Genomic DNA, 23801 nt, shown 5'->3' with positions numbered 1-23801 from the left:
TCAATCTCCACCAGTGGATTATAGTGTATTATATAGGTATATTGGTGCTGTGTACTATGAACAATTTCACAGGAAAGCAGTACAAGATTGCAACAAAAAATGTACACTTTAAAGCACTCAAATCTCCTAATTTTAGTAATAGAACATAGAGGAGCAACTTGAAACGGATTTGAGAAGGGACAAGAACAAATTTAAAATGTAACTTTTAATTAGGTTACTTTAAAATAAATGGTGATGCATTAAAAACACAAGGAATAGTAACTAGCCCCAGAATAAGTGTTATAAAATAGTCAGGAGGTTTATACTAAATCAAAGGGTTTTGAGAAAGCCGTAATGCACGGCGAAACATGTCAGGGGAGGTTGGGGTGATAATGGCATCTTACTCTCTTTTTTAAAACTTTGTTGCAAGGAAATCTAGCCTTACAAATTATGGCCTAGATTTAGAGTTTGGCGTTAGCCATCAAAAGCAGTGTTAAGGGGTCCTAACGCTGCTTTTTACCGCCCGCTGGTATTTAGAGTCAGGCAGGAAAGGGTCTACCACTCACTTTCTTTCCGCGAATCCAGGCTACCGCAGATCCCGTTACGTCAATTGCGTATCCTATCTTTTCAATGGGATTTGCCAACTGCTGGTATTTGGAGTCTTGGAACAAGTGAGCGGTAGAGCCTCTATCGACAAGACTCCTACCGTCAAAAAAAGTCAGTAGTTAAGAGCTTTATGGGCTAACGCAGGAACATAAAGCTCTTAACCACTGTGCTATAAAGTACACTAACACCCATAAACTACCTATGTACCCCTAAACCGAGGCCCCCCCACATCGACAACCCTATAATAATTTTTTTTAACCCCTAATCTTCCGACAGGACATCGCCGCCACCTACATTATAGCTATGAACCCCTAATCTGCTGCCCCTAACATCGCCGACACCTATATTATATTTATTAACCCCTAATCTGCCCCCCCCCCAATGTCGCCGCCACCTACCTACACTTATTAACCCCTAATCTGCCGACCGGACCTCACCGCCACTATAATAAATGTATTAACCCCTAAACCGCCGCACTCCCGCCTCGCAAACACTATAATAAATAGTATTAACCCCTAATCTGCCCTCCCTAACATCGCCGCCACCTACCTACAAATATTAACCCCTAATCTCCCGCCCACAACGTCGCCGCTACTATAATAAATTTATTAACCCCTAAACCTAAGTCTAACCCTAACACCCCCCTAAGTTAAATATAATTTAAATAAAACAAACTAAATTTACTATAATTAAATAAATTATTCCTATTTAAAACTAAATACTTACCTATAAAATAAACCCTAATATAGCTACAATATAACTACTAGTTACATTGTAGCATTTTAGGATTTATATTTATTTTACAGGCAACTTTGTATTTTTTTTTTTTTTTTTTTTTGAGGACAATACATATAATATAAAGGTACAGCATAAACACAGTATACAGTCATGCAAATATTTAAGTCATATCTGAGAAACTGGTGTTTAAAAAGGTTCAGTCCTCAATTTTATCCCCTAAGTGAGGTTGGACGCTTTTGGTCCAGTATTGTCAATAAGGATAAACGCTAGGGACTTATATCAAACATGGAACACAACAATAACAAACAAATAAAAAAAGATTTTTGCATCCAGCTTAGCAAGTAAAACCAAAATAAGAATAAAGATGCAAAATACAAGAACTGACTTGTTGATCATAAAGTGTAAAATGTAAAACATAAAATACAAAGTATAAAACATAAAGTATAAAATATAGCCACACCAATGTTATGCAGGTAAGTTGCTGAGAATTATCAAATATATCAAACCGCCAATAATCCAGTGTCACTCCTTTGGAGTTATATATAACATGTCCCATTAATTATACAGAATCATTAACTGCGCAAGGAAAGGCCCAGCACTCTTGCGCAATATGTGCCAGGGTTATTTAAGCTATAGTTAGGACATTAAGGGACTGTCATGTTATTAAATTAAATTATGTTATGGATGGAAACTAATGGAGTTTCTGTAACCTATTGGTTAGTGAAGGAGCCTTAATTAAGTAATAGGTTTCCAGCTGGTTCTTACAGTGGATAGCTGTGAGTTTTAACATGCAGTTTGATTTTATACAAGCAAAGGCATTTTAGAGTAAGGGCTTGCATACGGTTACAACTTTTTCATATAGCAAACAGAGCCCTTAGTGTATACCAACAAAACATTCCCGTTTATCTCATAAATCTCACATATAAATCTGCAGAGGATAATATATATATTAACATCATACTTCAAAGCCTGCTAAAAAAAAAAAAAAGAAAAAATTTGATTGAATTGTTAAAGCTGTCAGACCTTATAAACTTATAAAAAGAAAACACTACTTCTACATAGCTTTTGGAGCTGACTGATAGTTACAGTGAATGCTTGAGTTCCTAGCCCCCTGAGAGGCTTCCATAGTATGGTGTACAGTCTGGGAAAACGTTCAAAGGGTCCCTAGAGACCGAAAGCTGAATTGGAGCTAAGTTCACTTTACCCTGGGTACCCCCCTCAAGACCCTGGGTCAGCCTTAGACTCTCCCATCTACCTTTTACACTTTTAGAAGATCGTGTTAGTTCAGCATCTCCGGATTGCAGCATATCGTAGAGCAGTCCCCCTCTGCATGTCATATAAATGACATTAGAGTATCGGTCCCAAAGAGGGTCTCCGGACAGGAGCAGAGCAGGTCTTGGTGCACAGCAGCCATTTTGTTTAGGTTCCTGCATATTCCACGCTAAGGAGGAATATGCAGCTTTAGCTTGGATGCTCTCTCGTTTCTTCAGGGGACGATTGCTGGTCTTTACTAGCAGCGTGGTAGAGGCCCTTATTTGTGTGACGGGCTGGTGGATATCTGCTTTCAGCATTCCGGGTTGAACAGCCCTCCTGGGCCCTAAGGATGGGCCGAACTCCGAATGAAAACTTTGTTGTTGTGCCGGTATGTTTGATTGCTCTGGGGCAACTCTGCTCATTAGTAGGTAAAGTTCTTGCTCCGTAGGAACAGCCCGTCGGAACAGCTAATAGAATGTGAGGTCAATCCGATTGGCTGATTGGATCAGCCAATCGGATTGAACTTCAATCTGATTGGCTGATTGAATCAGCCAATCAGATTTTTCTTACCTTAATTCCGATTTGCTGATAGAATCCTATCTTGGATGACGTCCCTTAAAGGAACCGTCATTCATCGTTAGTCCGTCGATTGAAGAGGATGGCTCCGCGTCGGCTGGATGAAGATTGAAGACTCCGCTTGGATGAAGACTTCTACCGGATGGAGGACCTCTTCTTGCCCCGGTTGGATGAAGACTTCTACCGGATGGAGGACATCTTCTTGCCCCGGTTGGATGAAGAATTCGGCTCGGCTGAGTGAAGACGACTCAAGGTAGGTTAGTGTTAGGTTTATTTAAGGGGGGTTTGGGTGGGTTAGAGTAGGGGTATGTGGGTGGTGGGTTTTAACGTTGGGGGGTATTGTATTTTTATTTACAGGTAAAAGAGCTGATTACTTTGGGGCAATGCCCCGCAAAAGGCCCTTTTAATGGCTGGTAAAAGAGCTGATTACTTTTTAATTTAGAATAGGGTAGGGCATTTTATTATTTTGGGGGGCTTTTTTATTTTATTAGGGGGCTTAGATTAGGTGTAATTAGTTTAAACTTCTTGTAAAAAAATTTTATTTTCTGTAATTTAATGTTTTTTTTTTTGTATTATAGATTAGTTTATTTAATTGTATTTTAGTTTAGCTAATTGTAGTTAATTTATTTAATTAATTTATTGATAGTTTAGTGTTAGGTGTATTTGTAACTTAGGTTAGGATTTATTTTACAGGTAATTTTGTAATTATTTTAACTAGGTAGGTATTATATAGTTATTAACTATTTAATAGCTATTGTACCTAGTTAAAATAAATACAAAGTTGCCTGTAAAATAAATATAAATCCTAAAATAGCTACAATGTAACTAATATTTATATTGTAGTTATATTAGGGTTTATTTTATAGGTAAGTATTTAGTTTTAAATAGTAAAAATGTATTTAATGATAGTAAATTTATTTAATTAATTTAAATGATATTTAAGTTAGGGGGGGTGTTAGGGTTAGACTTAGGTTTAGGGGTTAATAAATGTATTATAGTAGCGGCGACGGTGGGGGCGGGAGATTAGGGGTTAATATTTGTAGGTAGGTGGCGGCGATGTTAGGGAGGGCAGATTAGGGGTTAATACAATTTATTATAGTGTTTGCGAGGCGGGAGTGCGGCGGTTTAGGGGATAATACATTTGTTATAGTGGGGGCGAGGTCCGGTCGGCAGATTAGGGGTTAATAAGTGTAGGTAGGTGGCGGCGACGTTGGGGGGGGAAGGGGGTAATAAATATAATATAGGTGTCGGCAATGTTAGGGGCAGTAGATTAGGGGTTCATAGCTATAATGTAGGTTGCGGCGGTGTCCGGAGCGGCAGATTAGGGGTTAATAATATAATGCAGGTGTCAGCGATAGCGGGGGCGGCAGATTAGGGGTTAATAAGTGTAATATTAGGGGTATTTAGACTCTGGGTTCATGTTAGGGTGTTAGGTGTAGACTTAGAGAGTGTTTCCCCCTAGGAAACAATGGGGCTGCGTTAGGAGCAGAACGCTGCTTTTTTGCAGGTGTTAGGTTTTTTTTCAGCCAGCTTAGCCCCATTGTTTCCTATGGGGGGATATCGTGCACGAGCACGTTTTTCCAGCTTAACGCTGACTTAAGCAACGCTGGTATTGAGGGTTGAAGTGGAGCTAAATTATGCTCAACACTCCCTTTTCTGAGGCTGACGCAGCCACTCAGACAACTCTAAATACCAGCGTTGTCTTAAGGGTGCGCTGGAAAAAAAAGCAGCGTTAGCACCGTGGGTCTTTACCGACAAAACTCTAAATATAGGCGAATATGAGATAACTATAGCGTATCCTGTTATGCTCTATTGGAGCTGATTTATATATAAACAGGTTTGCTATTGAAATATTGCTTCTGTTTAAGTATGTGTGGAATGGGAGGATTTAGTATAAACCTCCTGAGTATTATGTTTATATAATTCCAATACAGGCAATTAGTGATAACTTCCAACGACTTCAAAGCTACTTGAGATATAGTGGGTCTGCAAAGTTACTGTTTACCTCTGTTTAGGTTATAGGCAAGTTTTGCAAACCGGACAGTATATTAGATGGTCCAGAGAAAAAAACATATAAAAATTGTTTTATGGGACTGATTTAAGCCTCTCGATATATGGCAGGCTGCATATCCCCTGGTAAATCAGTAGAATAATTCTCTCACGAGGGGTCACCCATTATTAGTAGGGTTGCACCGATACCGATACTAGTATCGGTATCGATACCAAGTATTTGCATGAGTACTTGTACTCGTGCAAATGCACTGATACTTAAACCGATACCTCCATTTCCTACCCATATGCTATCTTGTAGTGTTTTTTCAAACTGCATGTTCCCATTTCATTTTAAACTGGTGTGGAGACTAAACTAAAAATTGTTTACTACTGTTTTGCCAATACAAATTGCTGTTATTTGTATTATTGTAGGAGAGATCACTGTACCTCGTTCAGACAAACCCCTGAAGTACTGGTCAGTTAATAAACAGATTTCCAGCTCTGGCTAAAATGGCCCAAAAATATCTTTCTTCACCTTGCAGTAGTGTGGAAAGTGAAAGACTGTTCAACTTAGAGCCGAACCTCCATACAAATGTCAGATTGATGTTATATAACAGCCCTACAACCCAATTGTATCACCGCTTTAAATGTAATATTTTATTGTAATATTTTTTATTTATAAACATGTTCAGTGAACTTTGTGACAAATAAAACTTTTATTATTTCATAATAAATTGGTAGTTTATTATAGGCTAGGTTTTTTTATTTTGGGTGGGCTTTTTTATTTTGATAGGCCTATTAGATTAGGTGTAACTCTTTTTATTTTGGATAATTTTGTTTGTTATTTTCCGTAATTTAGTGTTTGTTATTTTTTGTAACTTAGTATTTTTTTGTTTTTGTATTTAGATACTTTGTAATTTTTAGAGTAGTGTTAGGATTTTTTTAATGTGTAGTTTAGTTTAATTTAATTGGTAGTTAGTATAATTTTAGTTTAATTATTATATTAGTTTAGTTGGTAGTTTAAATTTAAGTTTTTTTAATTTGACAGGTAAATTTTAATTTAATTTAAGATCGGGAAATTGTAATTTTAATATAGAGTTATCGGGTTGTTAGGTTTAGGAGTAAATAGTTTAATTTAGTTAATTTCAAAGTGGGGGCTTTCGGTTTAGGGGTTAATAGTTTAGTTTAGTATATTTCATTGTGGGGGGGCTTGCAGTTTAGGGGTTAATAGGTTTAGTATAGTGGCGGCGGTGTAGGGCTTAACAACGTTAGTATAGTGGGGGCGATGTGGGCGGGCGGCAGATTAGGGGTTGATTATATTTAAATAGTGTTTGCGATGTGGGAGGGCGGCAGTTTAAGGGTTAATAACTTTATTATAGTGGTGACGATGTCGGGGAGCAGCGGAATGGGGTTAATAAATTTTATTAGTGGCAGCGATGTCGGGAGCGGCAGATTAGGGGTTAATAAGTTTAATATAGTATTTGCGATGCGGGAGGGCCTTGCTTTAGAGGTTAATAGGTAGTTTATGGGTTTTAGTGCACTTTGTAACAGTTTAGTTATGAGTTTTATGTAACAATTTTATTGCGTAAAACTCATAACTATAGCTCTCAGATTGCGAAATGAATCGTGTCGGTATAGGGTGCAACGCAAGCTTTTTTGCCTCACCGCAATATTTGTAATACCGGCGCTATGGAAGTCCCATGAAAAAACATAATTTTTACGTGTGCAGGACTGACGTTGCGTTACAGGCAATAAAGCTAGCGGTACAGCTATACCAACAAGACTTGTAATGGCTGCGGTGCTGTTTTAACGCTGAAATGACAATTTTTTCAGCGTTAAAACCCGAACACAAAGCTTGTAATCTAGGTGACTGTTAGTTACCAAAACTCATTTAAAGCTTACTAAGTACTCACTCTGCATCGTGTTAAGTAATTATAGTAAACTTTTATCAGTAACTTAATATTATTATTATGACTTTCATTATCATCATCATATTTGAAAACTGAAAATGTTCTGCAAAACTTTGGCAGGAAGTACACGAATACTTGAAATGTATCCATATTGATACAATATTTATTTATTTAAACCAGACGCCAAAAACTAGGCAATATAAATTATTATTATTAATTATATATGAGTACATATAATATAAATTAAGTAGAACAATAATGTTTAGAGGGATGTCAAGAAGAATAGAGATATCTACTTATAACACAACTCTATTAAAAAGGAAAAATATGTAATAATATATAACTATCTCTGTATAGATGATACTACATTAGACATGTGCATACGGATTTGGACAACTCCAAAAAAATGACTCATTTTAAACAATTGCCCCCTTTAATGAATATAGAAGGAATGTACAATGGTGAAGCAAAAAATTTGTTCCTCTCTTCATGACGTTAAAATTAATGCTCTAAAGGTGGGAAGCGATTTTCTGTAGTAGGGAAAGGGTTCAAAAGTTTGGGTGTATTGAATAACTATATCAAGAATCAATTTAATTGGCAGCTGATTGATTCATGTGTCAACCGATACATAGGCCAGTCCTGACCTCATTAAAAATAAAAAAGGTGCTGGTGCTGGCTTGTAGCAATAGTACTAGCTACTACTTTATTTACATTTAACCTGCTGTTTAGCTGTTCCTCTGTTGCCCCGAAGATGTTTCACATAGGAAATAAGGGATTAGCGAATTTCTGTTAACAAACAAATAATGTGGTAGAAATTCGGGCCAAACCAAATGGCACCTACCAGTTTTTTTTTTCCTGATGAATGATTTGTCTGAAACAATTTTTTTGTCTGTCCATGAATCTATAATATATATATATATATATATGGTTTAACGCAAAACAGTACCTTTCAGGTTTTCAATAGAAACACATAAGAGCTCACTATTAAAGGGCCATAATAGTTAAAAATAAATAAATGCTCTCACTCATTAGAGCATGTAATTTTACCACTATCAGCCCTGCAAATCTGCGTGCTTAACCCCTGCAAACCCCTGCGTGCTTAACCCCTGCAAAGTTATGTAAAAAATTTGTTTTTGAGCATTATATTGTAATGTATGTATCTCTAATTCACTTCCCAGCATAGCGAGCTAAACGGCTCTCAAGCTAAAATTAGTCTTTTTACAATAATTTGAGAGACCTCACAGCACTGATGAGACGTCTTAAATAATCTCACCAGAACGGAGAGAGCTTTAGGTCATCAGGCCTTTAGTTTCTGTCTAATAAAATAGAATGTGAAAATGTATAAAACAAATATCTAAAGCCTAATCATATAAATTAAAAACAGACCTCAGTTTATTAGCATTGAATTAATAGACAAAGTGCTATTAAGAAGCACAGAGTAAGAAAAGTGCATTTCATGCACAAACCAAAAATGTATATTTAGTTACCAAAGGCCATGTCAATATTTACAGGGAGATATACATATAAGGAGAAAACTAGATAACTGTTAAATATAGGGAACAGAAATTTATTTCTGGTAGATTGTTTATGTTGTGATAGAAAGATAACAAAGAACCTTATAAAACATGGTTACACTACCAGACTCAAAGATATCTTATTTAAATGAGGTAAATATACAGTACAGCTTGTCTTTCATTAGAAGGAGTAAGGTCTGTGCACTTTATGAAAAGATTACAAAAGACCCAAACACATTTCTACTGCATGGAGCAATATCATGTGAAATTTTGAGAGAGATAATGAACTGGACTACAGAAGATAGGATGAGGCAATTATAAATGAGCTGCCAAAGTCCCCACTGGGTTCCCATATTTTCTGAACATAAATGAAGTGACCTTTCATATGATGGTTAACTATAAGCAACAGACACATAAATTGTGTGAAATAATAAAGACAGGTCCAGATTCATTGTCACGTCCTTGTCGTTATACAGTTATAGCTCCCTTTGGCCATAGTTTTAAAGTCCGAGAAGCATTTCACCAGATCAACAACCCAACCTTCAAACTGCTCAGCTTTTTCTTGTGAGAAAGGAAGACTATTCCAGGCCTCTAGCGCAATACACTTTAAACTTACAGTTGACTAAACTGCCTCAGGACAGCTACCATTAAGAGTTACATGTTGGAAAAGACTGCTCTCAGTGGACCTCTTCAACAAGTTTGAAAGGAAATCCTCTTTGTCATAAAGGAAGTTAAAACAGTCACTGAATTCCCCATTAAAAAGTTTAATTATATGTAGTATAAAAAAATTGCACAGATTCCCCTCAGGCATTACATTTCTATTAGGGACTGCACTCAAATTTTTCATGTCAAAATAAGTGAATGTGCAAAGCTGATCAAGTGCAAAAATGTCATTCAGGTAGTGGAGTTTTTCATACATTTCTAAAATATTTTGAGGCTGATTTGAATACACAATAGCATGCAATAAAAGCACAGGTATGTAAGAGAGCTGTCATCACTGTAGCTGTATATATATTTGTATAATGTATCTCCGTCATTTAAAAGGATATTACACCCCAATTTTTTATTTAACGATTCAGATAGAGCATGCAATTTTAAGCAACTTTCTATTTTACTGCTATTATGAATTTTTCTTTGTTCTATTCGTATCTTTATTTGAAAAAGTAGGAATGTAAGCAAACGAGCCAGCCCATTTTTGGTTCAAAACCCTGGCTAGCACTTGCTGATTGGTGGCTACATTTAGACACCAATAAACAAGTGCAACCCAGGTTCTGAACCAAAAATGGGCCGGCTCTTAAGCATACATTCCTGTTTTTCAAATAAAGATACTAAGAGAAGGAAGAAAAATTGATAATAGGAGTAAATTAGAAAGTTGCTTAAAATTGCATGTTCTATCTGAATCATGAAAGCTTAATTTTGACTTTAGTGTCCCTTTAAGAAAAAAATATAAAATGAATGTTTAGAAAAAAATATATAAAATGAATGGTTCAGTCCTTCCAGTTGGATGGAAAGACAATATTTTATATGTGTGTGTGTTTCAATATTATATATATATTAAATATAAAGGAAAATCCAACAAACAGCCATAGGTTCATTTAAATTCATTTAAATAACATGTAGCATCCCCTGATTGGCTAAAATCAAAGTAGTGTGAAAATTAACTCCATGTATACCAAAACTTTATAAATTCATCTGAGCAAATAAGCTAGAACCAATAGTAAATAGTAGAGACATATTCATGTTTATAGACCTATATATTTATAGATTGAGATCATGTACAGTATATTTATTAGGCAAAAGCTAGGGATATTTAGATATACTCAATACATATCATGTATATTAATAAGGCAAAAGCTAGAGTATTTAAATTTGCTCAGTACATAACTATTTACCAATACAAATCTAGCAAGCAATACACAGAGAGGTAGTGTAGTATCAATCACAAAAGAATTGATATAAATATCACAGAGGGTCATAAATCCTATTTTGGTCAATATCTATTATACAAACATGTTCTAAGGACATTCATACACTTTATTAGATATGCTTAAAAAACTGCTCTCGAAACAAACATTAAAGGGACATGAAAACCAATTTTTTTCTTTTGTGATTTAGAAAGAGTATGTCATTTTAGACAACTCTCTAATTTACTTCTATTATCTAATTTGCTTTATTCTCTTGATATCACTTGCTGAAAAGCATATCTAGATATGCTCAGTAGCTGCTGATTGGTTGCTGCACATAAAGGCCTTGTGTGATTGGCTCACACATGTGCATTGCTATTTCTTCAACAAAGGATATCTAAAGAATTTAGCAAATTAGATAATAGAAGTAAATTGGAAAGTTATTTAAAATTGCATGCCCTATCTGAATCATGAAAGTTTAATTTTGACTAGACTGTCCCTTTAAGATAAAGCAAAATATTAGCTATCCTAATAAAGGTAGCATGAACAATTATGGATATTTTTACACTTTAACTTGTATGCTTAAAAATTGCTCTCAAAATAAACATTAAGATAAAGCAAAATATTAGCTATCATGATAAAGTAAAATTGAACAATAATCCTAGCATGTTTATATCCCAAATACAGATACTCGTCGACTTATGACCGCGTTACATTCTGACCTTCCAGTCGTAAGACGATTTGGACGTAAGTCGGTCAAAATATATGGCATGTAAATAATATGGTCTATTGTGTGGTGTGTTGGGCTGACATTTCATGATTAATAATAACAATAACACCAGAGTTGTTTTAAATTCCTTTACTAATACAGTATCATCACAGTATGAATAATAAAATAACATTTACTGTACTGTACCTATACTGTACTGTAATAAAATAAAAAAAAATTGTACTCTACCTGTAGTACTATGCAAATAATAACATAACATTTACTGTACTCTACCTGTAGTACTATGCAAATAATAACATAACGTTTACTGTACTCTACCTGTAGTACTGTACAAATAATAACATAACATTTACTGTACTCTACCTGTAGTACTATGCAAATAATAACATAACGTTTACTGTACTCTACCTGTAGTACTGTACAAATAATAACATAACATTTACTGTGCAAATACTATTACTGACATTTACTGTACTGTACCTATACTGTACTGTAATAAAATAACATTTACTGTACTCTACCTGTAGTACTATACAAATAATAACATAACGTTTACTGTACTCTACCTGTAGTACTATACAAATAATAACATAACGTTTACTGTACTCTACCTGTAGTACTGTGCAAATAATAACATAACATTTACTGTACTCTACCTGTAGTACTGTGCAAATAATAACATAACATTTACTGTACCTGTACTGTGCAAATAATAACATAACATTTACTGTGCAAATACTATTATAAAATAACATTTACTGTACTGTACCTATACTGTACTGTAATAAAATAACATTTTTTTGTACTCTACCTGTAGTACTATGCAAATAATAACATAACATTTACTGTGCAAATACTATTACTGACATTTACTGTACTGTACCTATACTGTACTGTAATAAAATAACATTTTTTTGTACTCTACCTGTAGTACTATGCAAATAATAACATAACATTTACTGTACTCTACCTGTAGTACTATGCAAATAATAACATAACATTTACTGTACTGTACCTGTACTGTGCAAATAATAACATAACATTTACTGTGCAAATACTATTATAAAATAACATTTACTGTACTGTACCTATACTGTACTGTAATAAAATAACATTTACTGTACTGTACCTGTACTGTGCAAATAATAACATAACATTTACTGTGCAAATACTATTATAAAATAACATTTACTGTACTTTACCTGTACTGTGCAAATAATAACAAAACATTTACTTTGCAAATAATATTACTGTACTGACATTTACTGTACTGTACCTATACTGTACTGTAATAAAATAACATTTTTTTGTACTCTACCTGTAGTACTATGCAAATAATAACATAACATTTACTGTACTCTACCTGTAGTACTATGCAAATAATAACATAACATTTACTGTACTGTACCTGTACTGTGCAAATAATAACATAACATTTACTGTGCAAATACTATTATAAAATAACATTTACTGTACTTTACCTGTACTGTGCAAATAATAACATAACATTTACTGTGCAAATACTATTATAAAATAACATTTACTGTACTTTACCTGTAGTACTGTGCAAATAATAACATAACATTTACTGTGCAAATACTATTACTGACATTTACTGTACTGTACCTATACTGTACTGTAATAAAATAACATTTTTTTTGTACTCTACCTGTAGTACTATGCAAATAATAACATAACATTTACTGTACCTGTACAGTTGTTTGCAGGAACTTTAACACTTATTTTACTTTAAACTTTAAAGAATAAAAAGTAACTGAACTTAAATTTTTCTTTTACTGTACTTTTACAGTTATGTCATCAGAGTTATCATCTTGGTGAGTTGAGGCTGGAGGGGTTTCAGATGCAGTGTTCTTTTCAAAAAAACATGCTGAGCTTTGTTTGAAGCGTTTGTTTCTTTTTCTCCTCATAGATTTCACGATAGCCGCGCACAGCTTCCTGAATTTGACGGTCAACCTTGTTAAATCTTTCAACATTCTGGTCCATGTTTTCAAAACAGGAGACAGCTTTATTTAGCAATGTAAAGCCCTCAGCCAACCCCTTTGCAGTGAATTTCTTCTCTGGCTCTTCTTCTTTGTCTTCTTCCTCTCTCCTATTTTCCTCTGCAACTCTCTCTGCTTCCAGTTCTATTAGATCTTCATTTGAAAGTTCTTTGGACTCATAATCTAACAGCTCTTCTACATCTTCCACTTTACATTCCAATTCAAGATTGTTTGCAAGTCTTACAATGTTTTCTCTAATTTCATCAAGCTCTTCCTCTGTTTCAAATCTCTCAAATCTCTCACATATCGTTTTAGGCACTTCTTCCAAATTCCATTCATGCACTTTCTGTTACATCCTCCCACGCTGCTGCAATATTTTTTATGCACTGAAGAATGTTATAACTTTTCCAAAAATCACGCAATGTTATGTCATCATCAGCATCTGTAGCAGCTATGGCTTGGGAGAATGTAGATCTGAGGTAGTATGCTTTAAACGTGGCAATTGCCCCTTGGTCCATCGGTTGAATGAATGGTTGTGTTGAGTGGCATATAAACCACTTTTACATCAGGATTAAGGTCACCCAGGTGTGGTGGATGTCCAGGTGCGTTGTCTAAAATCATTAAAATTTTGAACTGGATTATTTTCCCTAAGCAATATTCACGAACTTGGGGAATGAAACAGTTAACAAACCAGTCTGTGAACAATGCCTGAGTCATCCACGATTTAGCATTTGACCGGTAATACACAGGCAGCGTGTGCTTATTAATGTTTTTAAATGCACGTGGGTTTTCTGAGCGATAGATAAGAAATGGCTTAAGCTTAAAACCAACAACGTTTCCTCCAAGTAACAAGCTTACCCGATCCTTGAATGCTTTAAATCCTGGCATGGTTTTTGATTCTTGGTGAATGTATGTGCGCTCAGGCATCCGTTTCCAGAACAGACCCGTTTCATCAACGTTGAATATTTGTTCAGGTAAATACCCTCCCTCTTGGATTAATTCATCCAAAGTGTCAATGAACTTTGCAGCGGCTTCTGAATCTGCACTTGCTACTTCTCCTGAAACCCGCACATTATGCAGACTGAATCTTCTTCTAAAACGTTTAAACCATCCAGTGCTTGCCTGGAAATTCTCTTTGTAATCCTCACCAGCTTTCTCCTTTAAAGTCTCAAACAAACTTTTAGCCTTCATCTGAATTGTTAGAAGGTTTATGGGTGTACGTTTTTGTATTTGATCTTCTATCCACAACATTAATAATTTCTCCATTTCATGAATGGGCCCTTGACGTTGTTTTGTTATTATTGTTGATTTCATTGGTACAGAACCTTTTACAGCTTCACATATGCGTTCCTTGTCCTTAAAGGGACAGTACACTGTATAATTGTTTTTCCATAAATGTATTTTAAATTACTTGTTATATCAAATGCAGGGTATAAAATATTTGAGAAATTGCATTTTCGGGTTTATTTGTGTATCTGAAGTAGCTGGTTTTGTGCTTTGAAACCCCAGCCTATTACAATGGGTTGAGCTTCAGGTAATATCAGATCTCATTATGTTATCACTTTCATGTACACAGACTTGCTTCCTTATCTTATATTTGTCTGGAACACCAAAGCTCAATACTTAGAGAGAACAATGGAAAATTATCATTTTATTACTTAGCTATCATGCCCCCACTGAGAATGTAATCTCTTCTGTGGGCTGTGTTTACTTAGGCTTGTCAATAGCGTATACGCCAGTATCAAAACTTTCAGTATAGGTTGGGAAACCACAAGCTAAATGAGCTATTTCAAATGCTGAAATATGAGTAAAGGAGCTACTTGCAACCAATTTAATAAACTCTAGCAGGTAAAAAGGATCATTGGGAATAATTTAAAGGGGAGAAAGTTTTGGGTGAACTGTCCCTTTAATGATTGTGGAAACTGTGGAATGCGACAGTTTCCTATCACGGGCGATCGCATTCACTTTTTTACCTTCGTCATACTGCTTTATGACTTTCATTTTTATCTCCAAATCAAGAGCTTTCCTCTTCTTTGTAGCTTCTTTGCCGCTACACGGTACCGGCCTTTTGGACTGCGACATGGTGAGACCCATACAAAGACTGCTGCTTACAGTCACTTCTCATCACACACAAGCACCGCCTTTGTGCACACAAGCACTGCCTTGCCTTTACGCACATACACAAATAAGCATCGCCTTCAGTGGGACCGATGGTCGTAAGTACCGCCTTTGCGCACACAAGCACTGCCTTGCCTTTACGCACATATGCAAATAAGCATCGCCTCTTCAGTGCGACCGATGGTCGTAAGTACGGATGGCCGTAAGTCGACGAGTATCTGTATAGAAAAGGAGGATTAAGGACAATTTGAAACTAAAAGATTCAATGATGTTTATAGATAAAATAGTTATATCTCAGGTCATAGAATCTCATCTCCTCTGCCAAAAGTTTATAACATCAAACTCAGAGTTGAAACCTCAGGGCAACAGACTTTCTAATTTAAATATCCAATATGTCTCCTGTTTACAAAGGATAGGAAATTTGTCACCACCTCTGGGTGTTTTTTTAATTTGTTCTATAGCCTGCCATCTCAGTGTTTTTTTATTTTGGTTATGAACCTCAATAAAATGTTTAGAGAGGGCCAAGCATGGTGACTTGTTAGATGTACATGACAGGTTCTCCCTAATACGTTTACCCACCTCTCTTGTGGTTCTTCCTAAGTATTGTTTTTGGCAAATGTGGCATTCTACTAAGTAGATGATAAAGGTACTTTTACAGTTAATACACCCCTTAGTAGGAAACTCTTGTCCAGTGACTGTAGATTTAAAGGTTTCAGAGCTATAAATATGGTCACAAAAACCACAGCTCTTTCTCCCACATTTATAGGTCCCATTGTGAAGTAACCAAGAACTGGTCACATTTCTAATACTTTTCAGCATACTTGCTGCTAATATATTACCTAAGGTAACATTCCTCCTGGGAACAAACATGCAGCCCTTTTCGACAGTATTCCTCAGTGTCTTATCTCCCATTAAGATGGGTAAGTGTTTCTTCACAATATTGCAAACAGCATCATATTGGTTTGAGAAGGAGGTAATACACTTTGGCTTGTATACATTTGACTGACAATCCTGTTTACTGCTGATACCTTTTTTGTTCAACAATGTATCCCTGTTTAATCCCTTTTCTCATAGAAGGCTTTGTTAATAATTTGTTTCGGACAGCCTCTGTCCATCATTCTATCTCTCAATTTCCTACTCTCCATCAGAAAGTCACTCTCAAGGGAACAGTTCCTTTTAATGCATAGAAATTGGCTTTTGGCTATACCCTTAAACACATGTTTAGGGTGGCTAGAGTGTGCGTGTAACAGGCTATTCCCCGAGATTGGCTTTCTGTATAGAGTAGAAATAATCTGTCCATTTTCTACATCTCCAGTTAACGTAATGTCTAGGAAATTGATCCTATACTTATTCCATTTAAAGGTAAAATTCAAGCCAACATCATTTGAATTGATAAGGGAAACACATTCTTTCGCCTCAGATTCACCTGAAGACCACACAATAAGCAGATCATCAATGAATCTTAAATACTGTACAATCGAGTTAGTACTACCTCCATAGACGCGGGACCTCTCCCACCAACCCATAAACAGGTTGGCATAGGAGGGGGCAAATTTTGCCCCCATCGCAGTCCCGCGTCTCTGGAGGTAGTAAGTTCCCTGGAAAATGAAGAAATTGTGCTTTAATAAGAACTTGATGGCCTCATCTGTAAGGTCAGAGTATAGCCCCAGATAATAATCAATGGCTATAAGCCCATAATGATGGGGAATAGAGGAGTACAAGGAGGCAACATCAATAGTTAACCAACTGTACTCCTCTGTCCAGGGCAGGGTTTCCAACAGCTGCAGAGCATGGGTAGTATCCCTCACATAGCTAGGCAATCTCTTGACCATCTACCCATTTCGATAAAGGTTCTAGGAGGGAACCAATGCCTGCAACTATTGGTCTTCCCTTGACATTAGTTGTACTTTCATGTACCTTAATTAGGTGATGGAAGATAGGAGTCACTGGTTTGTCTACAAAAAGATGTTCAGCTGTAACAGAATCCATAAGACCCTCTTCCACCACCTCATCAACTAGATGTGATAACTCATTTTTAAATCTGGCTGTAGGGTCTCCTGCGAGAACTAGATATGTATCAGTATCATTTAACTGACGAGTAGCTTCAGCAAGGTATTCTACCCTATCCATTACCACTACACTACCTCCCTTATCGGATTTTCGGATGACTATCTTATTGTTCTTCTGAAGATTTATCAGAGCTTCACGTTCTACATAGTTTAGATTCTGACTATGTGTATCAGGCAACTCAGTTAAGGTAGAAAGGTCCTCTAGTACCCTTTGATGGAATGTCTCCAAAAGTTTACCCCTGGCCTGGATTGGATAAAAGTCAGAACTGCTCTTAAATTTAGACAATTTAGATATATTACATATAGGCACTTGTTCGTTCCCTATAGCACTCTCATGATGAAGTTCTTCTAGGTCTATGACGGCACATGCATCATTAAAATCAAGGTGAGTCTCTCTTGATTCTGAATTACTATTCAGAATATTGCCATCTGATTGATCTATCAGAGCTTCATCATGGAAAAATTTCCTAAGGGTGAGGTCCCTGACAAGTTTGTTCACATCCAAAATAGTTTCAAAAAGATTAAACTTTCTCGAAGGTACAAAACCCAAGCCATAATTAAGAAGTCTAGATTCAATATCAGATAATATATGTGTTGAGATGTTAATAACCATATTTACTGATATTTTTTGTTCTTGGGTTGTTTCCCTCTCAGAGTATATCTGTGTATCTCTGTGTCTTGTGTGTTGTCTGTTTCTGCTTGGCCCCCACCCTGGTATTGTTTCTGGGCCCCGTGAAAAACCTGACCCTCTGAGTATTTTCCTTGTTGCTTAAATGATGGTTTAGTTTTATTACTATTATTGGCTCCATGTATATTGGTGTTTGATGTTTTTGGTCTAGCCCCTAAAGGTGTAGTGTTTTTGAGTATGCTCTTGTTAGTATTGATGATATCCTCTCCCTCAGAGTTACCATCATCACCTGATGTCCCCTCAAAACTAGAGGTGAATCTTTCCTCATCTGTAATATCTGAGTCTGAAAATGTGACTTTCTTGTTTGAATCAACCACTTTATCTTTTTTAGACTGTTGGTACCTTCTGTTATGAAATCTCCTAGGTTTATTTTACTTTTGACATGGTTTATCTGGTTCATCTTGATCATACCAGGATTTGTTCCTTTGGCGACGCCACCAAATTTAGACCAAGCCCAAGGTATAATCTTTTTGATCTCGCAAAAACTTGCCATGCTTCACCTGAATAACTAGTTTTTTAGATTCTTCCAGGGTCTGAAGATATTATCAAATTTGGCAAAAATTTCACACTGACTGAACTTACTCATATCAGTTTCCAAAGAAACTATCCTTAGTTTAATGTCACTTAAAAGAAGATCTTTATATTCAATAAGTAATGATATCAAGGTTAAAGAGCAGTCAGTGAGAGCTTGATTCCAACGTTCAATAAAGCTTTGGTCTTTGATATCATAAGTGGGAAACTTATTTAGTCTAAGGTCCCTAGGGATCATTTTTAAAGCTAGATATTTAGACAATATCCATTTGTCCCACTTAAGCTTTTGTTCCTTTAATTTGAGATGCTCATAATCCTGGAACAAATCCCCCAATTTTGTTTTTGGAGAATCACAATTAAATACAACCTCTAAATCTAAAAGGTCTAAATTGTCTTCATCTATATCATTAAAAGAATACATGGTATCCATGTCCTGTGTTTTATCCATAATGTGTGCTTAATCAATTTACTTAAAGAAACCCCTATTATTGCATATACCAATGAGTGACTGACTAAAGGTGACTCATATATACATAAATACAACTTATAATAAATATCTCTCTAGATGGGGATAGAAAGTAGAAAAAAGAGAGAACAAACAAGAGATATTATAGACAAAAAACCAACAGCAGTTGCAGCAACAGCCTCTAGACGAAGTACACATAGAAAAAAGGCTCATAGTATAATAATAAGTGAACCCATAATAAACATAAATAAAGGAAGTCTCTGTGGATGAGTAAGCCACTAGCTCCAAAAGGATGTACCAAGGAGAGCAGCGTGGCAATGACCCCCGGACAATTCACAAAGGGGTAATGCGATTATCCCCTAAATACATAGAGCTTTATCGTAAAAGTCAAATACACTCAGTCCAGATCAGTTCACCTCTAGCTCCAAAACAATGTATCAAGGAGAACAACGTGGTGCAGATCAAAGGACAGTACCCAAAAGGACAAAGAAGTTCTCTACTAGGTCATATAGACACAACGTGAAGGTAGATCCCGGATCACTCACCCCAGAAGCGCAGCAGATTTCACGTGCAAGGCAGCTTCCATCTGATCCGGCGTTTGTCTGAGCTATCTGCTTCTGGGGTCCTGTGACCGTCTTCTATCCAATCAGGAACGAGTAGATGATACCATATGTTTCAACGTCAGGTTGCCGTCCAAACCTCTTCTCACCAAAAACACGTCAGAGCGATCCTCCCACCAAGCAGGTATAAGCTGTATAGTGCAGTAAGGGATCATATGACGTGAACTGGATCCATAGTAATGCTATGTTGTTCCAACGAAATTAGACATCCATATCCAGTAGTGAGAGATAGGAGCAAATACTGCATAATAATGTCATAAATAAGTAGTAAAAGTAAAAATTAGTCCTGGGGTATAAGGCTGTGGTCAGAAGTAGACACCCCAATGTCCACAGAAATAGGTTAAATATAAAGGAAAATCCAACAAACAGCCATAGGTAAACCAAACGATATGTAGCTTTATTCCAGGTTTAAAACAAACAGGACATGCTGTTAAAATTCCAAATCATAGTCTGACCGGTTTCGGTCTCCCTGACCGTAATCATAGACTAATACCTAACATGTGTAAAATACATTTAAATAAAATGTAGCATCCCCTGATTTGCTAAAATCAAAGTAGTGTGAAAATTAACTCCATGTATACCAAAACTTTATAAATTCATCTGAGCAAATAAACTAGAGCCAATAGTAAATAGTAGAGACATATTCATGTTTATAGACCTATATATTTATAAATTGAGATCATGTATATTGATCATGTATATTAATTAGGCAAAAGCTAGGGATATTTAGATATACACAGAGAGGTAGTGTAGTATCAGTCACAAAAGAAGGGATATAAATATCACAAAGGGTCATAAATTCTATTTTGGGTACTGTCCTTTGATCTGCACCACGTTGTTCTCCTAGATACATCGTTTTGGAGCTAGAGGTGATCTGATCTGGACTGAGTGTATTTGACTTTTACGATAAAGCTCTATTTATTTAGGGGATAATCGCATTACCCCCTTGTGAATTGTCCGGGGATCATTGCCACGCTGCTCTCCTTGGTACATCCTTTTGGATTACTTATCCACAGAGACTTCCTTTATATATGTTTATTATGGGTTCACTTATTATACTATGAGCCTTTATTCTATGTGTACTTCGTCTAGAGCTGCAACTGCTGTTGTTTTTTTTTGTCTATAATATCTCTTGTTTGTTCTCTCTTTATATATATATATATTTATATATATATATCAAAGAGAGGAAGGCACTCACCGGATTTAACAGAGGTAATTCATTTATTCCTTTACCATAACGTTTTGAGGTGTTACCCCCGTTTTTTTAGTAAATAAAAACTACGTGACAACCTAAGTGTATACATACTAAGCATTAAAAACAATATTACTGAGATCAAAACTAGCATTGTCCCATAAGAGACCTACTATGTCAACAGGCTATACATCAAACATAATATACAATATGCAACAATATCTTGGAGCCGTAACTGTTAACAGCAGACCTTGAAGTGAAAATGACATAAGACCCTATTCGCTTAGTAGAAGCGATATTTCAGAGAAATCATCCTGCTGTTAACGGCTCCCCAATTGCTGCTGCATTGACATGTAACCGGCATAGGCATGCCTATCAAAAATCGTTACTATGTCTACCATCCTGCAGGACAAATCAATTGCATATATTTGATTAGGCTAATCTCGGCTGACTAATATTGCAGGCAGACATAAGGAGGCTTTATTATGTCCATACATGGGTACTAAGCCTTACTTTGTATAAATAATAAGCAAATTCCATAGAACAAAACAAGACAAAAAAGATAAGATAAACAAAAAACTAGAATTAAATAAAAACTAAAAATAAATAAAAATGAAGATGCAAAAATAAAAACTAAAATAAATGAAAAAATAGAAATACAATAGAGAAATACAAATATAAAAAAGCATTTAGGGAGCGCCTTCTTAAGTGCCGGTGGATGACAGCTGGACGATTTGAGTAACGAATTTCTGTCCGTAGGTTTAAGGTATAGAGTTGTTTGTAAAATATTGTTCTATTTATATATTTTTAAATCAAGGAACTCAATAGCCTCTCCACTCCAGTTCATCTTAAATTTTAAGGATTGATTTAGTTCTTCAAACCATTCCTGAAGCGCTGTAGGACCCCCTCTCCATATAATGAGGAGGTCATCAATGTACCTTCTGTAGGCTATGATGGGATTTTTAAAGACATGGTCATTACTGCATTCAAATTCGTCCATAAATAAATTCGCATATGATGGGGCCACATTCGACTCCATTGCTGTACCTGTTAACTGTAAATAATACGTTTTCTCAAAGTGAAAAAAATTCATCTTAAGGCAACATTCCAGAAGGTCAATTATGAATTCACTCGGTGGTCCCACATATGGATATCTTCTTAGATGTCTCTTAATGGATTCTATTCCTTCTTCATGCGGGATAACAGTATACAAACTCGTAATGTCTAAGGTTACAAGTAAATCCCCATCTTCCACTGGTCCTATGTATCTTAGTAATTTAATAACATCTCCTGAGTCCTTTAAGTAGCTCACCATTTGCTGCACCATGGATTGCAGCATGCTGTCAACATACACCGCTAGGGGTTGTAGGAGGGAATCAGTGGCTGCCACAATAGGCCGTCCTGGTGGTTCTGTGAGGTTCTTGTGAAGCTTAGGGAGTGTGTAGAAGACTGGAACTTTAGGGTATTCCTTCGTAAGAAATTCAAGTGTCTGCTTATCGATCCACTCCATATCAAATGCCTCCGTCAGTAAGCCGTCTATACGATTCTTGAACTGCATAGTAGGGTTACTGGGTAATGTCCGATATGTATCCGTCTTGCTGAGTTGTTGCAGTATTTCCTTCTGATAGAATTCATAGTCCATTATAACCACAGCACCACCCTTATCAGCCCTCCTTATAGCTATGGACTATAGTCCCCACTATTAGGTCCAAAGAATTCGTGGAGTTTAAGTATTCTTTGAAAACGTAATACGTCTATATGCAGATCAAATTCATCTGTAAGGCCTGTAGGTACAAATGAGAACCCTTTTTGTAGCAGTTTATCTTCCTCAGGTGTCAATGTCCTACTGCTGATGTTAATTACCAAGTTGTTATCATTTACCTTCTCCTCTGGCGTGGCAGTCTGCCCCTTATGCTTGCTTCTCCTCGGGTGTGGGCGCCTCCCCCGTTTTTTGAACGGGTAATCACCCCTCTCTCCTCATATACAGTGCTAATGTTATGGGCACTTTGTGCATTGTCAGAGTCTGTGCCTGATCCTGAAGAGTCTATAGTTGTTAGATTCTGAGGTCTCCTAGCTCTATGGCGTCTAGGGCGATAATCCCTCCACCTCACACACAAATGAAGCGCTAAATTATTGCACACCTGCAAACGGCAAATTTGTCCTTTTGCTTGCGATAGCAATAAGCACTTATGAAATTAACCAGAGATCAGATCTCTGGTTAATTTTATAAATATGACCCAAAATACTGTCTAGTGTAGTTTATTAAAAAATAAAGATGTCAGCATCTTTATTTTTTAATAAAATCTACTGCACTAGGCAGTATTTTAGGGTTAAAGTTGGTGGGAGTGGGGTGTTACAAAAAAACGGCACTGAAAAGTGCCTTTACATTGCGGTCTATGGGAAATGTGTATTCCCAGTAAATATATATGTATTTGCTTATATATACTGTATATATATATATATATATGTGTGTGTTAATATGTGTATATACACATAAATATATATGTATATCAGCATATAGGAGTCTAGTGAAGCGTGCTCTCGTGAGCGCAATGCTTCCCAGCGAAGTGAACGCGATTGCTGAAAAGAATTTTAATACCAGTGCACATTATGGTGTGTTGGTATTACACAGTGGAGCGTAACTATCGCTTTCATCAAAGCGATATTTAGCACTCCACTTGTAATCTAGCTGTAAGAGATCTACATCCTTCAGATATGTCCACCTATAACATAACCAAGTTATTCATATTCTTTCCCAAAATGCTAAAGGCCTTAACTCCACCCCACTAATAGGTTGATAGCTTTGAGGTGGTTTGAAAGGCATAGAGATTCTATAGTTTTTGTGAAGGAGACCTATTTCATGCATCCCGGAGAACCTAAGTTTACATCCAAAACTTTTCCAACAGGATACTTC

General features: G+C 36.2%; 1 protein-coding gene across 1 annotated transcript in view; it reads right to left on the bottom strand.

Moving 5' to 3' along the window:
- DNER (delta/notch like EGF repeat containing) overlaps positions 1–23801 on the bottom strand; it is a 556690-nt gene that overhangs the window by 166919 nt on the left and 365970 nt on the right. The window lies entirely within an intron of this gene.

This window comes from Bombina bombina, chromosome 4 (assembly GCF_027579735.1).
Source record: "Bombina bombina isolate aBomBom1 chromosome 4, aBomBom1.pri, whole genome shotgun sequence".
NCBI classification, from domain to species: domain Eukaryota; kingdom Metazoa; phylum Chordata; class Amphibia; order Anura; family Bombinatoridae; genus Bombina; species Bombina bombina.
The sequence above is the reverse complement of the archived record's forward strand: the minus strand, read 5'-3'. Positions and strand labels throughout refer to the sequence as shown.